Source organism: Macrotis lagotis, chromosome 2 (assembly GCF_037893015.1).
Source record: "Macrotis lagotis isolate mMagLag1 chromosome 2, bilby.v1.9.chrom.fasta, whole genome shotgun sequence".
Classification (NCBI taxonomy): Eukaryota; Metazoa; Chordata; class Mammalia; order Peramelemorphia; family Peramelidae; genus Macrotis; species Macrotis lagotis.
The window spans coordinates 280,609,392-280,623,389 of record NC_133659.1 but is presented as its reverse complement, the minus strand read 5'-3'; the positions used below and the strand labels follow the sequence as shown (position 1 = coordinate 280,623,389).

Below are 13,998 nucleotides of genomic sequence, written 5' to 3'. Positions count from 1 at the left end.
ATTCCCTCAACCACTGCTTTAGGCAGGACTGGAGTTGATTTCTGATTGTTCTTCCCTGTGAAAGACACTTAACCTTTGGTGTAATGGACCCCTTTGGCAATCTGGTGAAGTCTATGGACATCCTCTGAAAATAATGCTTTTAAAATGCATAAAATGAAGTATATAACATTAGAAAGGAAAAAAAATTATATTCAAATAGCTTTCAAAATATTTTTAAACAATCCATTCATGGACTCCAGGCTTAGAACCTTTACAATCAGGACTAGAGAGACTCTTAAAAAATAAAGGAAGAAAGAAAGAAAGAAGGAAAAGAAAAGGGAAAGAAAATGAATATATGAAGACAAAAGATAATAAAAATAAGATAAATGTTTTGTGGTTTTGGAGTTTTTCTAAAGAAAAGAAAGCCAGGTATGGTAAGGAATGTCTATAATCCTTACTTCCAGGGAGGCTCAAAACTAGCGTACTTCTTGAGTTCTGGATTTTTGACTGCAGTCAATTAAGCTGATGGGATATCTATGCCAATTTTGCTATCAGTAGGGTAAGACCCTGGAACTGGGTAGTCAAGTGATTGCTTAAGAAGAGGTGAACTGGTTCAAGTTTGAAATGAAGTAATAATAATAATAATGTTTGTTCTTCATTTTTAAAGAAGAACACAACTTCAGGGAGGTGATGCCTTAATAAGCACATGAATTGGATTTGAGTGAGGGTATGCTGTGTGCTAAGTCACCAGCCTCACTTTCTTCTCCAGAGTCATCTGGATCCATTGACCAGATAGGAACCAGGATGACTGGAGACAGACTTGGATGTGGGGCATTAAGTGTTAAGTGACTTGCCCAAGGTCACACAGCTAGAAAGTGTCAGAGGCTGGATTCAAACTGCTGTCCTGATTCCAAGTGATTTCTCTATCCACTGCGCTATCTAGAGAGCTCATTAGTAGGATTATTCCCTGTGAGAAGCCACTGCACTTCTAGAGTAGTTGAACTATGGAGACCAGCCTTTTATTTTTAAATTAAATTTCATTTTTCAAATGAACATAATCTTGTTGATCAATATTCTAAGTATATATATATATATATATTCAACCTGTGTCTACAATATTGTTATTATATAGATAATTCTTAAGATTCTACTTATTTCATTTTGCATTAATTCATATTCATGTCCCACTGAAAGCACTACCCTCATCATTTCTTTTATTAGAAAAATGTTATATGTTATGTGTTATATATCTCATTCAGTTATCATAACTTGTTCCTCCATTCCCCAATTAACATCCTTTCAGTTTCCAATTCTGTAACACCAATTCTACAAACCTGCTATAAGTATATTTTTACATAGAATCTTTTTTTCTTTATTTCTTCAGGGTATAGATATAGAAACTATTTCTAGGTCAAAGGATATGCATGATTTAATAGCTTTTTTGGCATAGTTCCAAGTAACTTTCTAGAAAGGTTAGACTAATTCTCAGTTCCACTGACTGTGAATTGTAACTATTTTCTCATAATCTCTTTAGTATATCTTACTCAGAGTTGTTTTAGTTTGTGTTTCTCTAATTATTAGTGATTAAAGCATTTTTTCAAATTGGTTATAGATACCTTAAATATCATCTTCTGAAAAACTGTCTTTTCATATCCTTTGACTATTTTTCAATTGGAGATTTACTCTTATTCTTATAAATTGGAGATTTACTCTTATTCTTATAAATATGAATCAGTTCCCTTTATTTAAAATGAGACCTTTGTGCTGCAAAGATTTTTCTCATTATCTGTTTCTCTGTTAATTTTAGCTGCATTGGTTTTACTTATACAAAAATTTTAATTTCATTAAATCAAAATTATTTATTTTACCTTTTATGATCTTTATTGCTTTGTTTTATTATAAACTCTTCTCTTACTCATAAATCTGATAGGCAATTTCTTTCTTGCTCCTTTGTTTATAATTTCACCCTTTTATGTATAAACCATCTAACCATTTAGAGTCATACAATGTGAGATATTTGTGTAAATCTTGTTTCTGCAGTACTGCTCTTCAATTTTCTCATTAACTCCTGTCAAATAATTAGTTCTTGCCTCAATAGCTAGATCTTTGGGTTTATCAAATACTAGGTTACCATTCTCATTTGCTTCCATATATTGTATTCCTAATACATTCCACTGATCATCCTCTTTCTTAAACAGTACCAAATTGTTTTAATGATTACTTAAGTGCATTACAAATATTACCTCCTTTTTATCCTCAAAACAACCCTGCCGGGGTAAGTGCTATTATTATTCCCATCTTATAGATGAAGAAACTAAAGCAATATTAATTTTCCAAAGCCAATAAATGTCTGAGGCTAGATTTGAACATGTCTTCCTGATTCTAGGCCTAGAGTTCTATCTGTTGTGCTACCTAACTTCTCTTATTCTCAACCTTCTTGACCTTTTCCTCTTTTCTTGACTTTGTGTTCCTCCAAATGAATTTTATTATTCTTTTTCTAACCCTATAATATTTTGATGGTTTGCTTGGAATGGTATTGGATCTGTAAATTAATTTAGATAGAATAATTTTTATTTTATTAACTCACTCTATTCATGAGAATTTTTAAATTATTTAGATCTATCTTATTTGTGTGAAGGATGTTTTGTAGTTGTGTTCAAATAGTTTCTATGTGTCTTGGAAATTAGAATCCATGTATTTTATACAGGTAGTTTTTTTTCCTATGAAATTTCTCTTTCTATTTCTTCCTGCTGCATTTTCTTTTTAATATATAAGTAATACAATGGAGCTTTATACAAAGGGAGATATTTATTTCAAAAAATAGTTACCAACATACAAAGATACTTCTCCCAAAATGTAGTAGGCATAATTTCCCTATCCTTTGTACCATCTCTATCTTTGAGGAGGTGTCCACTTCTTTGTATTTCATGAAGAGGACAAACAGCACAAAACAGAAACAAAGACCCCAAGGCCTATTTCTTCTTGAGGTAGAGAAACAGAACAAGAAGTTTGGTAAAGACTAAAGGACAAAATAAAACTGATTCAGTTTAGGGAATCCATACAACCTAAGCAAAACAAAGATGACAGATGGAGAACAAGAATTCAAGATTCAGCTATCAAAGAAAGCACAGGGAAAGGGGAGGGAGAGTCAAATGCAAAGGACAATAAGTAGACCACCATAGCTGAACTTTAGAGTATTTGCTAGGGAGTAGTGTGAAAAAAGACTGGAAAGGAAGAAGGGACCAGTTTGTGAATAGCCCCCCCCCCCATAATGTCTATTTATTTTTAACATTCATTTAAAGAATTTTGAGTTTTAAATTGTTTGCCCCTTTGTTTCCCTCCCCTAGCCATTAAGAAGGCAAGAAATTTGATTATCAATTATACTTATGAGCTCACGCAAGACATATTTCCATATCATCTATTTAGTCAAAAAACAAGAAAAACTTAAAAAGTAAAAAAAAAAATTATACTTCAATTTTTAATCAGATTCTATCTCTGGAAGTAGATAGCATTCTTCAGAATTCTATTGGATCATTGTATTGATCGGAATAGCAAAGTCTTATATGATGAACTTTAAATACTAACAGAGAAATTTCTCGTCAATTTGTAGAAGCAATAGGGAACTAATCAGTATAGTTTTCTGAGTGTGTATTTGTGTGTGGTGTGTATGTGGCCGGGGAGGGGGATTGTATGTGTGTGATATGATCAGATATACACTTCAGAAAAATCACTTTGGAGGATATATTGGAGTGGAAAAAAAGTTGATACCAAATTGGAAGCTCCATAGGAGATTCCAGGAAAGATTGAAGATGACAGCCTTGACTAGGTGTTAGGTATATGAGTGGAAAGAAGGGGACATATCAGGGAGATCACATGGAAAAAAATTACATGATTTGTCAACGGATTGGTTAGATGGGGTGAATGAGTGAGGAGTTGAGTATGGCACTGAGATTATGAATCAAGGGTAGTGGTAAACTTTAGTTCAGAAGAGGGGTAAATTTGAATGAGGCAAAATAAAGAGTTTTATTTTGGAGTAGATGGAATGAAGTTCACTCATTGAATTGTTTGTTTTTTTAATTTAATTTGGTTTTTTTTATTCTTATTTTGTACAAATGTTTTTTTATATTAATAAAATAATCTTGTTTAAGAGTAAACAAAATACCCCTCCCCCCATGAATATAGACTTGCTTTGGTGATAAAGTAAAGGGGAGAGGAAAAAAATTAAAATTAAAAAAAAATAGTAATAATTGTAGGTATGGCCAGGTGGCGCAATGGACAAAGCACCAGCCCTGGAGCCATGAGCACCCAAGCCCACATCCAGCCCTGTAGACCCAACAATCACCCAGCCATGTGACATGCAAGCCACCCTACCCCACTGCTCTGCAAAAACCAAAAAGAAGAAAAAAAAAGACCCAAAATAAAATAAAATAGTAATAATAGTAGGGGTGGCTGGGTGGCAGACAGAGCATTGGCCCTTGAGCCAGGAGCACCTGGGTCCAAATCCAGCCTCAGACACCCAAAGATCACCCTGCTATGTTGCCCCAGGCAGGCCACCCAGCCCCCACCCTCCTCCAAATAATAATGACAAAAAAATGTGCTTCAGCCTTTGTTCCAACACCAACAATTCTGTCATGGGTGGATCACATTCTTTCTGGTAAGTCCATGACAAAAGTTACTTCCTTATTTTTCCACCTTTGCCATTGCTGATCACAACTTCCTCCTTTCTTATTTCTCCACTACTATGTACTATGTTTTCTCTCTCCTTTCACTCTGACTCTGCTGTAGGGTCACTGAGTGGCACAGCAGACAGATCCCTGGTCCTGGGGCCAAGAAGCCCTGAGCCCCCATACCACCCCTTAGGCCCAGAATCCACCTGGCCCTATGGTCCTGGACAGGCCTTCCAATCCCAGCCCCTTGAAAGAAGTAAAAAATGTGTTATATCTGACCACTCTCTCCCCATGGTCCATCCTCTCCTCCTTTATTCACATCCCCCACCCCTTCCCCTGCTTCCCCCTCCTTCTTAATCCAGATGTCTATACCCCATTGAGTATATATGCTGTTTCCTCTCCTAGCCACCTCTGATGAGAGCAAAGTTTCCCTCATTCCCCTTTGCCTCCCCCTTCCATATCATTGCAATAGCTCATTGTAATAAAAAAATCTTATTATATGAAATATCTTGGCCTATTCCCCCTCTCCTTTTTCTTTCTCCCCATTACATTTCCCCTTTTTTTCTATTGACTCCATTTTTATACCATATTTTATCTTCAAATTCAGCTTTCTCCTGTGCTTCAACTATAAAAGCTCCCTCTACCTGCTCTATTAACTGAGAAGGTTCATATGAATATTATCAGTGTCATTTTTCTATGCAGGAACACATGCAGTTCATCATCATTAATTCCCTCATATTTTCCCCCTCTCCTCCAATCTCCATGCTTCACCTGAGTCCTGTATCTGAAGATCAAACCTTCTGTTCAGCTCTGGCCATTCCAAAAGGAACATTTGAAATTCCCCTGGTTCATTGAAAGTCCATCTTTTTCCCTGGAAGAGGACATTCAGCCTTGCTGGGTAGTTCATTCTTGGCTGCATTCTAAGCTCTTTTGCCTTCCGGTATATTGTATTCCAAGCCCTACGAGCTTCCAATGTAGTTGCTGCTAAGTCCTGTGTGATCCTGACTGCAGCTCCATGATATTTGAACTGTGTCCTTCTGGCTGCTTGTAATATTTTCTCTTTGACTAGGGAGTTCTGGAACTTGGCTATAATATTCCTAGGGGTTGGTTTTTTGGGATCTCTTTCTTGGGGGGATCGATGGATTCTCTCCATTTCTATTTTGCCCTCTGCTTCTAGAATATCAGAGCAATTTTCCTGTAGTAATTCTTTGAAAATGATGTCAAGGCTCTTTTCCTGATCATGACTTTCAGGTATTCCAATAATTTTTAAATTATCTTTCCTAAGTCAGTTTTCCATATCAGTTGTTTTTTCAATGAGATATTTCACATTTTCTTCTAATCTTTCATTTTTTTGGTTTTGAAGTATTGATTCCTAATTTCTGGTAAATTCATCAATCTCCCTGAATTCTATTCTTTGTCTGAAGGTTTTGTTCTCCTCAGAGAGTTTTCTTATCTCTTTTTCCATCTGGCCAATTTTGCTTTTTAAAGCACTCTTCTCCTCAATAACTTTTTGAATTGTTTTATCCATTTGACCTAAGCTGGTTTTTAGCATGAAATTTTCTTTTCTTTTCTTTTTTTTTAGTTTTTTTTTTTTTTGCAAGGCAAAAGGGATTAAGTGGCTTGCCCAAGGCCACACAGCTAGGTAATTATTAAGTGTCTGAGACCGGATTTGAATGCAGATACTCCTGACTCCAAGGCCAGTTCTTTATCCACTACGCCACCTAGCCGCCCAGCATGCTATTTTCTTCAGCATTTTTTTGGATTTCCTTGACTAAGCTGCTGACTTTGTTTTCATGTTTTTCCTGCATCTCTCTCCTTTCTTTTCCCAGTTTTTCTTCCAACTCCCTCATTTGATTTTCAAAGTCTTTTTTGAGCTCTGTCATAGCCTGAACCCAATTTCTGTTTTTTTCTTGGGGTCTTTCGATACAGGATCTTGTGCTTCCTCATCTTCAGACTGAGTATTTTGATCCTTCTTGGGCTCATATACAAAATATTTCTCAAAATATTTCTCAATGGTCTTCCTCTTGTTTCTCTGCTTGCTCATTTTCCTAGCCTGGGCCTGGTTTTGGGGTGCTTCCTGAGCTTTTGGGACACTCCCACAAGGGTCTCAGTATGTGAGGCTCTGTCTTCCCTCCTGGTCTGTGAATGACCATAAGCTCCCCGCCTCTGCCACAGGGCTTAGGTGGGGGGGCCCTGCTGTTCTATGGGGGGGCCTAGACTGGGATCAGGATCTGAATGTGGTCAGAACCCCAGAGTCCTGTTCCAGGGGCAGAGGACAGAGCTCTGCAGTCTTTCTTCACTCCCCTCCCTCAGCTCAATGGGCTCATGCACTGGAGGCTCCTGCTTACCTGCTCCGCCTGCTTCTGTTTCTGGATCTGGGCTGCAGAAAGACCAAGCTGCTTGCTGTGTGCCCTGAGGGCTGGGCTCCACGTGCTTGCTCTGGCAGAGGTCCCCCGCTGTTCCCCCACTTTGTGCCCGGTGCTCCCTGGGGTGCAGCTCAGGAGACTCCCCCGCTGCTGTGAGATGCGGCTCCCAGCACCCTGGGGCTGCCTCCAGGAGGCTGAAGTTCTTTTGCTCTTGCGGGCTACCCCTCTGGCGGGCCGCCCCTCCGACCCCAGGGACCAGAGCCTTTCTGCTCTTTTCCAGGTTACCTTGAGTAGGAGAACTGCCTCACTGGATCCCTTTGTGGGTTCTGTCTCTCGAAAATTTAGTTAGAGTCCTTAGTTTCAAGTTTTATCAGACTGCTCCCAAGACTGGATCCCTTCTTGTCGCCATCTTGGCTCCGCCCCGAATTCTTTCTTTCTTTCTGGCAGCTTGCGTATAGAATTTCCTGGTAGGTAGTTAGATTTATAATACCAGGTATCTAAATTAAATATAACAAAGGAGAAGAAATTAGCTAAAATATGGATGAAGGTGAAAATAAAGAATAGGGTTAGTGGTAGTAAGGCATAGGAAAAGATGGGAAGAGGCAGGAAAATATGGGTCTTATGGTTTAAAGAGTTCAGGTCTTTCTGACTCCAGGTTCATCTATCATGCCATACATTACCTAAAATTTACCAAAATATGTCACAAATCTGGTCATACTATTCTCCTCCCTATCCCATTCCCATCCCATACATTTCCCACTCTTCTAAATTCTCCTTTTGATTGTTATGTTTTGGGTATATATTTATTATATTATATTATTATATTTTGTTTATATATTATAATATAATATATGTAAATTTGGGATTAAGTGCCTGGAAAGGTGACCACATGGACCATTTACAAAGGTTTACTTTAATTATGACAATAAAAATGGGCCTGATATCCTGAGCATGTGAAATGAGGCAGAAAACTTAAAGAAAATAGGTCAAATAGACATAAAGGAATTTAGTAAACTCTTCCATTCTCTACTTTTCCCTTTCTTACTTGCTTTTTAAATTAAATTTTATTTTATAGTGAATGAGCATTTATTTTCTCTCCTCACCCTGATCTTATTTGGTTTTCATTGAAATTTTTGTTTGCTCTGAGCCGGTCTCATGTTTATGACAGGCAGGTGTCTCTGATATTTAAGTAAGGCAAATAATAAAAAGCAGCAAACACTTATTAAGTATTGATGACATAACGAACTTTGAACCTACCTTTGGAAGCCCTTATTACTATTAATTTTTTAAAATATGATGAAATGGAGCCTAAAGAGAATTTTGATTCACCCAATGTCACTAAACCAAAATCCAAGTGCTGTCTCTATGATATTTTGTAGGTCTTAAACATGAGGTTTAAGGTAAGTGGTTGGCCTTGATTGCTACCAAGTTTTTTCTACCAAAAAACTAAGCAAGAACTTCAGAAGATAATCATCACTTCTTCTTCTTGTTTTAAAAAAGTTTTCCTGGGGCAGCCAGGTGGCACAGTGGATAAAGCACCCTGCAGTCAGGAGTACCTGAGTTCAAATCCAGTCTCAGACACTTAATAATTACCTAGCTGTGTGGCCTTGGGCAAGCCACTTAACCCCATTTGCCTTGCAAAAACATAAAAAAAGTTTTCCTTTAATATTATGAATATCAAGACTCCTGTTTCTCTCTCTTTCAAGTCAGGTGGTTTTACACTTGAATGAAATGGACATTTACCATATTGTTTCTGTCTTCCTTGTAGTGTTTGTGAAGACTTTCTTGCTGATGCTTGGATTGATAATGTTAGATGTCTAGATGAAGGATAATTCAGGAGAACAAAGTAGCTAAGGAATACCTATGAAAAATCTTCCCACATGATGACTGCCTTCCCTCCCCAACATCTCTTTGTCTAAATTTAAGTAGTGATTTGGGACAACAATCTGTGCATTATCCAGATAATTTTAATTTGAGTCTTAAATTTTCATTTAATTCTGGAGTGATAATCTGGCCAAGAAGTTACTTGTACTTGGCAGACTTTATCCTGATGTGATAATGAATTCTGAATTAGAGCCAGATAACCTTTGGGGAAGATCGGCATACAACCTTATCTGATACTCTGCTAATGATCTAAGAACTTGGTTGTACCAAGCTGCACTATTGCCATCTATATACTATAAGGATATAAGAAAGTGGTGTTTGCTTGGAAAGAATTTTTTTAAGAGGTCTTACTCATGACAAGTACTATTTTCTGATCTGTGCTCTTTCTTTACTATTTAATATAATCATAAAAGCCTAGTGCAAACTAGTTTTGGATAAATCTCTAGTCCATTAAAGATGAATTAATAATTACTTTGAAAATTAATTGAGCACTGGGAAATATCTTGTGAATGATTGAAAGACTCAAAGATACCTTTTGGACTAAATTTTAAAATAAATTCTAAAATAGCAAGTCAGGGCAGAATTAGAAATTTTAGGAGATGGCCAAACATATGAATTCAAGAGATCCAGTTGAGTCACATTAGGTCCCATAGAAAACCAATAGTAGAAATGGTCAAAGGAATAGTAGAGTTGATGTAAGCCATGGTGCCTAATGAAACCAATTAACTTTACATATCTAGTTAGGGTTAATAGCACACTAATAAGAATTACACTTATCGATGCATGCAATCAAACTTTATTGACTATTCAACAATCCCAATTTCAACCCCTCTAGCAACTAAACCCCAGTCTGATTCCTAGTGTTTTATGAGAGTTCCTTTCTGCCCAACCAAAGTTGAGGTAGGGTTCTGGCAAGTTTCTGTCAATCAACACTGTTTTTTTAAGTGAAATCAGAATACTTGAACTTCTAAGTATGGAGGAACTCAGAAGTCTGAATGGTTTCTAGGAGCAGACTGGTGGTGGAGGATTCTGATGGGTTTTTATAGTTCTGGCTAAGGACATTTACAAATTACATCTAAGTTCTGATTGGTGTTTGTTTGCCTAAGCTTATGATGAAAGGAAATGATTAATCCAAGTTTTATTTTCCTATTGTAATTAGCAAATATTTATCAGTTGTTTACCACAGGGGCAAACAATTTCCATATGGTACAAAATTCCCAATGAGACTTGAACATTACATTAAAATGTAATTTGGAAATGTTTAATTAATGCAAATGTTTATCTGATACAAAGACAATTTTTTTTCTTACCAATTTTTCTTTTTTTGAAGATGGAATTGGAAAGAAAAAGGAAGATGGGATTATCAAAATGAAAAGTAATAAAAAAAGATAAAGTTGCAGATTGAATTTATTAGTTACTTTAAAGGAAAAACAAACTACATTTTACAGTTAATCCATTTTACAGTTCTAGTTTGTATATGGATGTATTCATTTTATTTGATATTATTTCAGTCTTGGGAAAAAAACCTGATAAGAAAAAAGATCCAAGACCATGACAACTACATGTGGAATCATATCTTCCTATTCTTGAGAATTTTTCATTGAAAGTGGATTTATGAGTACACAGGCAGCTAGGTGGTGAAGTAGATAGAGCACTGAACTCATATTTATGAATATCTGAGTTCAAATAGGTCTCAGATACTGTCTGACCCCGAGAAAGTCACTTAATTCTGTTTACCTCAGTTTCCTCAACTGTAAAATGAGTTGAGAAAGGAAATGGCAAATCACTCTAGGATCTTTGCCAAGAAAACCCCAAATGAGGTCACAAAGAGTCAGATATGACTGAACAACAACCTGTGGGTGTGCTAAAAATGGGAACTGGTCAAGCTGGATGATGGTGCATATCCAAATGTAAGAACAAGATGATTTTGCACTCAGGTTTATAATGCTAGCAATTTCATGAGGAATAATAGGTACCTATCAAAGATCCTTATTGAAAAAGCCAGTTTTTTTAATAGGGCCTCTAGTTTGTCCATTAATTTATTATAATAGCTGCCTTTAATCATGTTTTAAGAGAGCTATGGGAAAACCAACTAGAAAGAGATCATTGAAAAACAATAAAAATGATGAAAGTTTGCAAAATTGATGAAAGGCTGAAAGAATAGAAATTAATTCTATTAATCCAAAGAAAAATGAGTGGAGTGACTTAATTCACTGTATTAAAATACATTGTATACAGAGGACCTAGATCAAATTTCCTCCGGCATTGCAGAGGAATATAGACTTATGGAATAATGAACCTGGTCTTCTAGTCTATTCTCTTCTCTGTAACCCAAGAAACTAAGCCTACTTAATCCTGATTTGTAGGTTTAGCTCTTGACTATTTGAACATTCTGGGTTCTGGGTGGATTTAAGGTAGGGATAAGGAGTCTCTTGGTCAATCTTATAATTGGTCCTGCTCTAATCTTAGTACTGGCTATTCCCCAGTATGCAGGCTCCGTCTACTCCTTCTTCTCTGTCACTTTGATCAACAAGAGTGAAAAGGAACAAATATCTGTGAAGTGTCTACTGTGTACTAATTAATGTGCTAAAGACTTTACAAACATTATCTTATTTGATTCTCAAAAAATCCTGGGAAGTAGGTGATATTATTATCTTGCATTTTACATTTGAGGAATATAGTTAAGTGACTTGTCTGGGTTTTTACAGCTAGTAAATGGCTGAACATGGACTCCATATCCATACCTCTTCCAGTTGTGATACCCAACTGACTGGCTAACCCAATCCTCAGTGGTTCAGTTTCCTGACAGAGAACCCCCATTCTCCTTGTGAGTCACTTATAGCTGATGCTGAAATTTGCTATCTGCTTTATTCTTACTTTAATTTAGCTTAGACCTTGTTTAGTAGTATTTGTGTCTCACCTGACTTTTTTGTCTAGAGACTGATTCTAATAGTTCATTTAGCACCATGTCTATAAAGAAACGAACTGACCTTTGTCCTTTGTTCAACCCTGAGACTTGATGTAGATTTTTGATTCTCTCTTTTTTGTTATTCAGTTGTTTTTAGTCATGCCCTACTCTTTGCGACTCCATTTAAGATCTTCTTGGTGAGGATATTAGAGTGGTTTGCTATTTTGCTATTTCCATTTCCTGCTCATTTTACAGATGAGGAAACTGAGGGTTAAGTCAGCTGCCCAGGATCACACAGGTAGGAAGTATTTAAAATTGGATTTGAACTCATAAAGATGAGTCTTCCTCATTTTAAGTCTGGTCCTCTACTGCACCACCTAGCTAGCTTTTCCTAATCTGAATTGTTCCATTGCCTCCCAAACCCAAGTTATAACCATTTAATCACCAACACTACCACCATCACTACCGCCATGTAAAGGACAAAAATAAATAAAGCTAATATTTATATGCCCTTTAAAATTTGCCACAGGAATTATCTGCCAAGTGATGTTTTCAATTACTCTGAAAGGCTCCTACTACTTTTATCTCCATTTAGATGAGGAAATGAAGGCTGCATGGACTTCTATAGCTTTTGAGAACTTTTGGGGCAGGATTCAGACCCAAGTCTTCATGACTCCAAATTCAGCTCTCTATCTATTAGGCCCAATTGTTTTTGACATAAAAAAGATGTTTTGGTCTGCTTGCTACATACCACCTCTTCTCTCTCCCTCAGGATATGTTACAATGGAAATGTTCTTGGAGTATTTTTGTTATATCCACATTTATATTTTTTCAACAATTCATTGTCTTGATGACTTGTGATTTCAGCAGTGTAGGTCACAACTTTTTTATGAAGGACTTCAGAAGATGACCAAAACATTATTATATAATGACCTTGGTGATGGTGATCTCTCAGCTTACATAGGCTGACTCTGTGAAGACACATGTTATTATTTAACAATATCCATATTATGCTCCATTGCACAAGCCTGTGAAAACCCATAGTCACTTCCATGCTAAGATTAAGCAATAGTGAAAGACTTGAACAGATGTACCATTTACTATTGGTTTTTTAAAAAATGGAACTTGAGGTTTTGCCTCTAAAAAACCTTGTCCATTTTATTGAACAAAATATTTTATCCTGTTTGGACATGTATTAATCTATGTAGTATATCTTCTTGCATGTCCCTTTATCACCATAAATTCAATACCCAAAGCTCAACTCATCAACTTTTCCCTAAGATTAGTTCCATTTGCAGAATTTCCATTTTTGACAATGGTGCCATCTTTGTCTATGCCTTTGGTAGAAAACCTTGGAGTCAGTCTTTAATCCCTTATATATCTTGTCTTCTATTACAGTCAGTTCTGGTATAATATTTGTTTGAAACTCTGAATTTGTTCCAACATTATTTATTAGGGAACAATTTGAGCATATTTTTTAAAAAATAAGAAATAGTTAAAACAAAGAAAACTGCATCACTTTACAATCACTCACAAATTGCAATCTCTTTGATATCCATTTTCACTAACAAGCTTCTGGCCTTTGTTCATGCATTGAATATCTTCTGGTGTTTTGGGCAGAAAAGTGCTTATCTGTTGCCAGGCACTCCCCATTCCTTCCCCAACTTCTTTCCTTCACCCTCTTTTTTCCACTTTCTGATGTTTGTCCTTGTTCTCGAAGAAGACTATGGCATCAGGGAGGTGATGCCATGACAAGCATAAGAATTGGATTTGAGTGAGGGGGGAGCTGTGCAGTCACCCAGTCACCTAGCCTCACTTTCTTCTTTAGAGCCACCTGGGTCCAGTGGCCAGATATGAATCAGGACCACTGGAGATGGCCCTGAATGCACCTTCTACAATAGCCATGGCCTATGTAGCCCTTGACTTTATCAGCCCAGATCATATGGAAATTGGGAGCACAGGCTCATCAACAGCAGCCTGAGATCTTGGACTCTATCACTATTTGTTTATTTTTGGATGTCTTCATCATTAAGAAACATAAAACTGTACTCCTATTTTTATTAGGTTTCTATCTTTTTTATGCATCACTAATGAGATTTTTAAATATATCCATAGTCTTATCTTCTCCATAAGCCCTGTAATTTTATTGCATTGTTTTGTATAACCAGTAATTTTTAGGAAAGCAAAACTGATT

General features: G+C 36.6%; 2 long non-coding RNA genes across 2 annotated transcripts in view; one reads left to right on the top strand and one right to left on the bottom strand.

Moving 5' to 3' along the window:
- The window catches only part of LOC141515008 (uncharacterized), a 130,565-nt gene that overhangs the window by 28,131 nt on the left and 88,436 nt on the right, over window positions 1-13,998 (top strand). The gene's annotated exons all lie outside the window — the stretch shown is intronic.
- Window positions 7,268-13,998, bottom strand: part of LOC141515009 (uncharacterized) — a 42,761-nt gene continuing 36,030 nt past the window's right edge. Inside the window, exon 3 of the long non-coding RNA XR_012476190.1 lies at window positions 7,268-7,509. This is a non-coding gene — a long non-coding RNA (uncharacterized LOC141515009). The remainder of the gene's footprint in view (window positions 7,510-13,998) is intronic.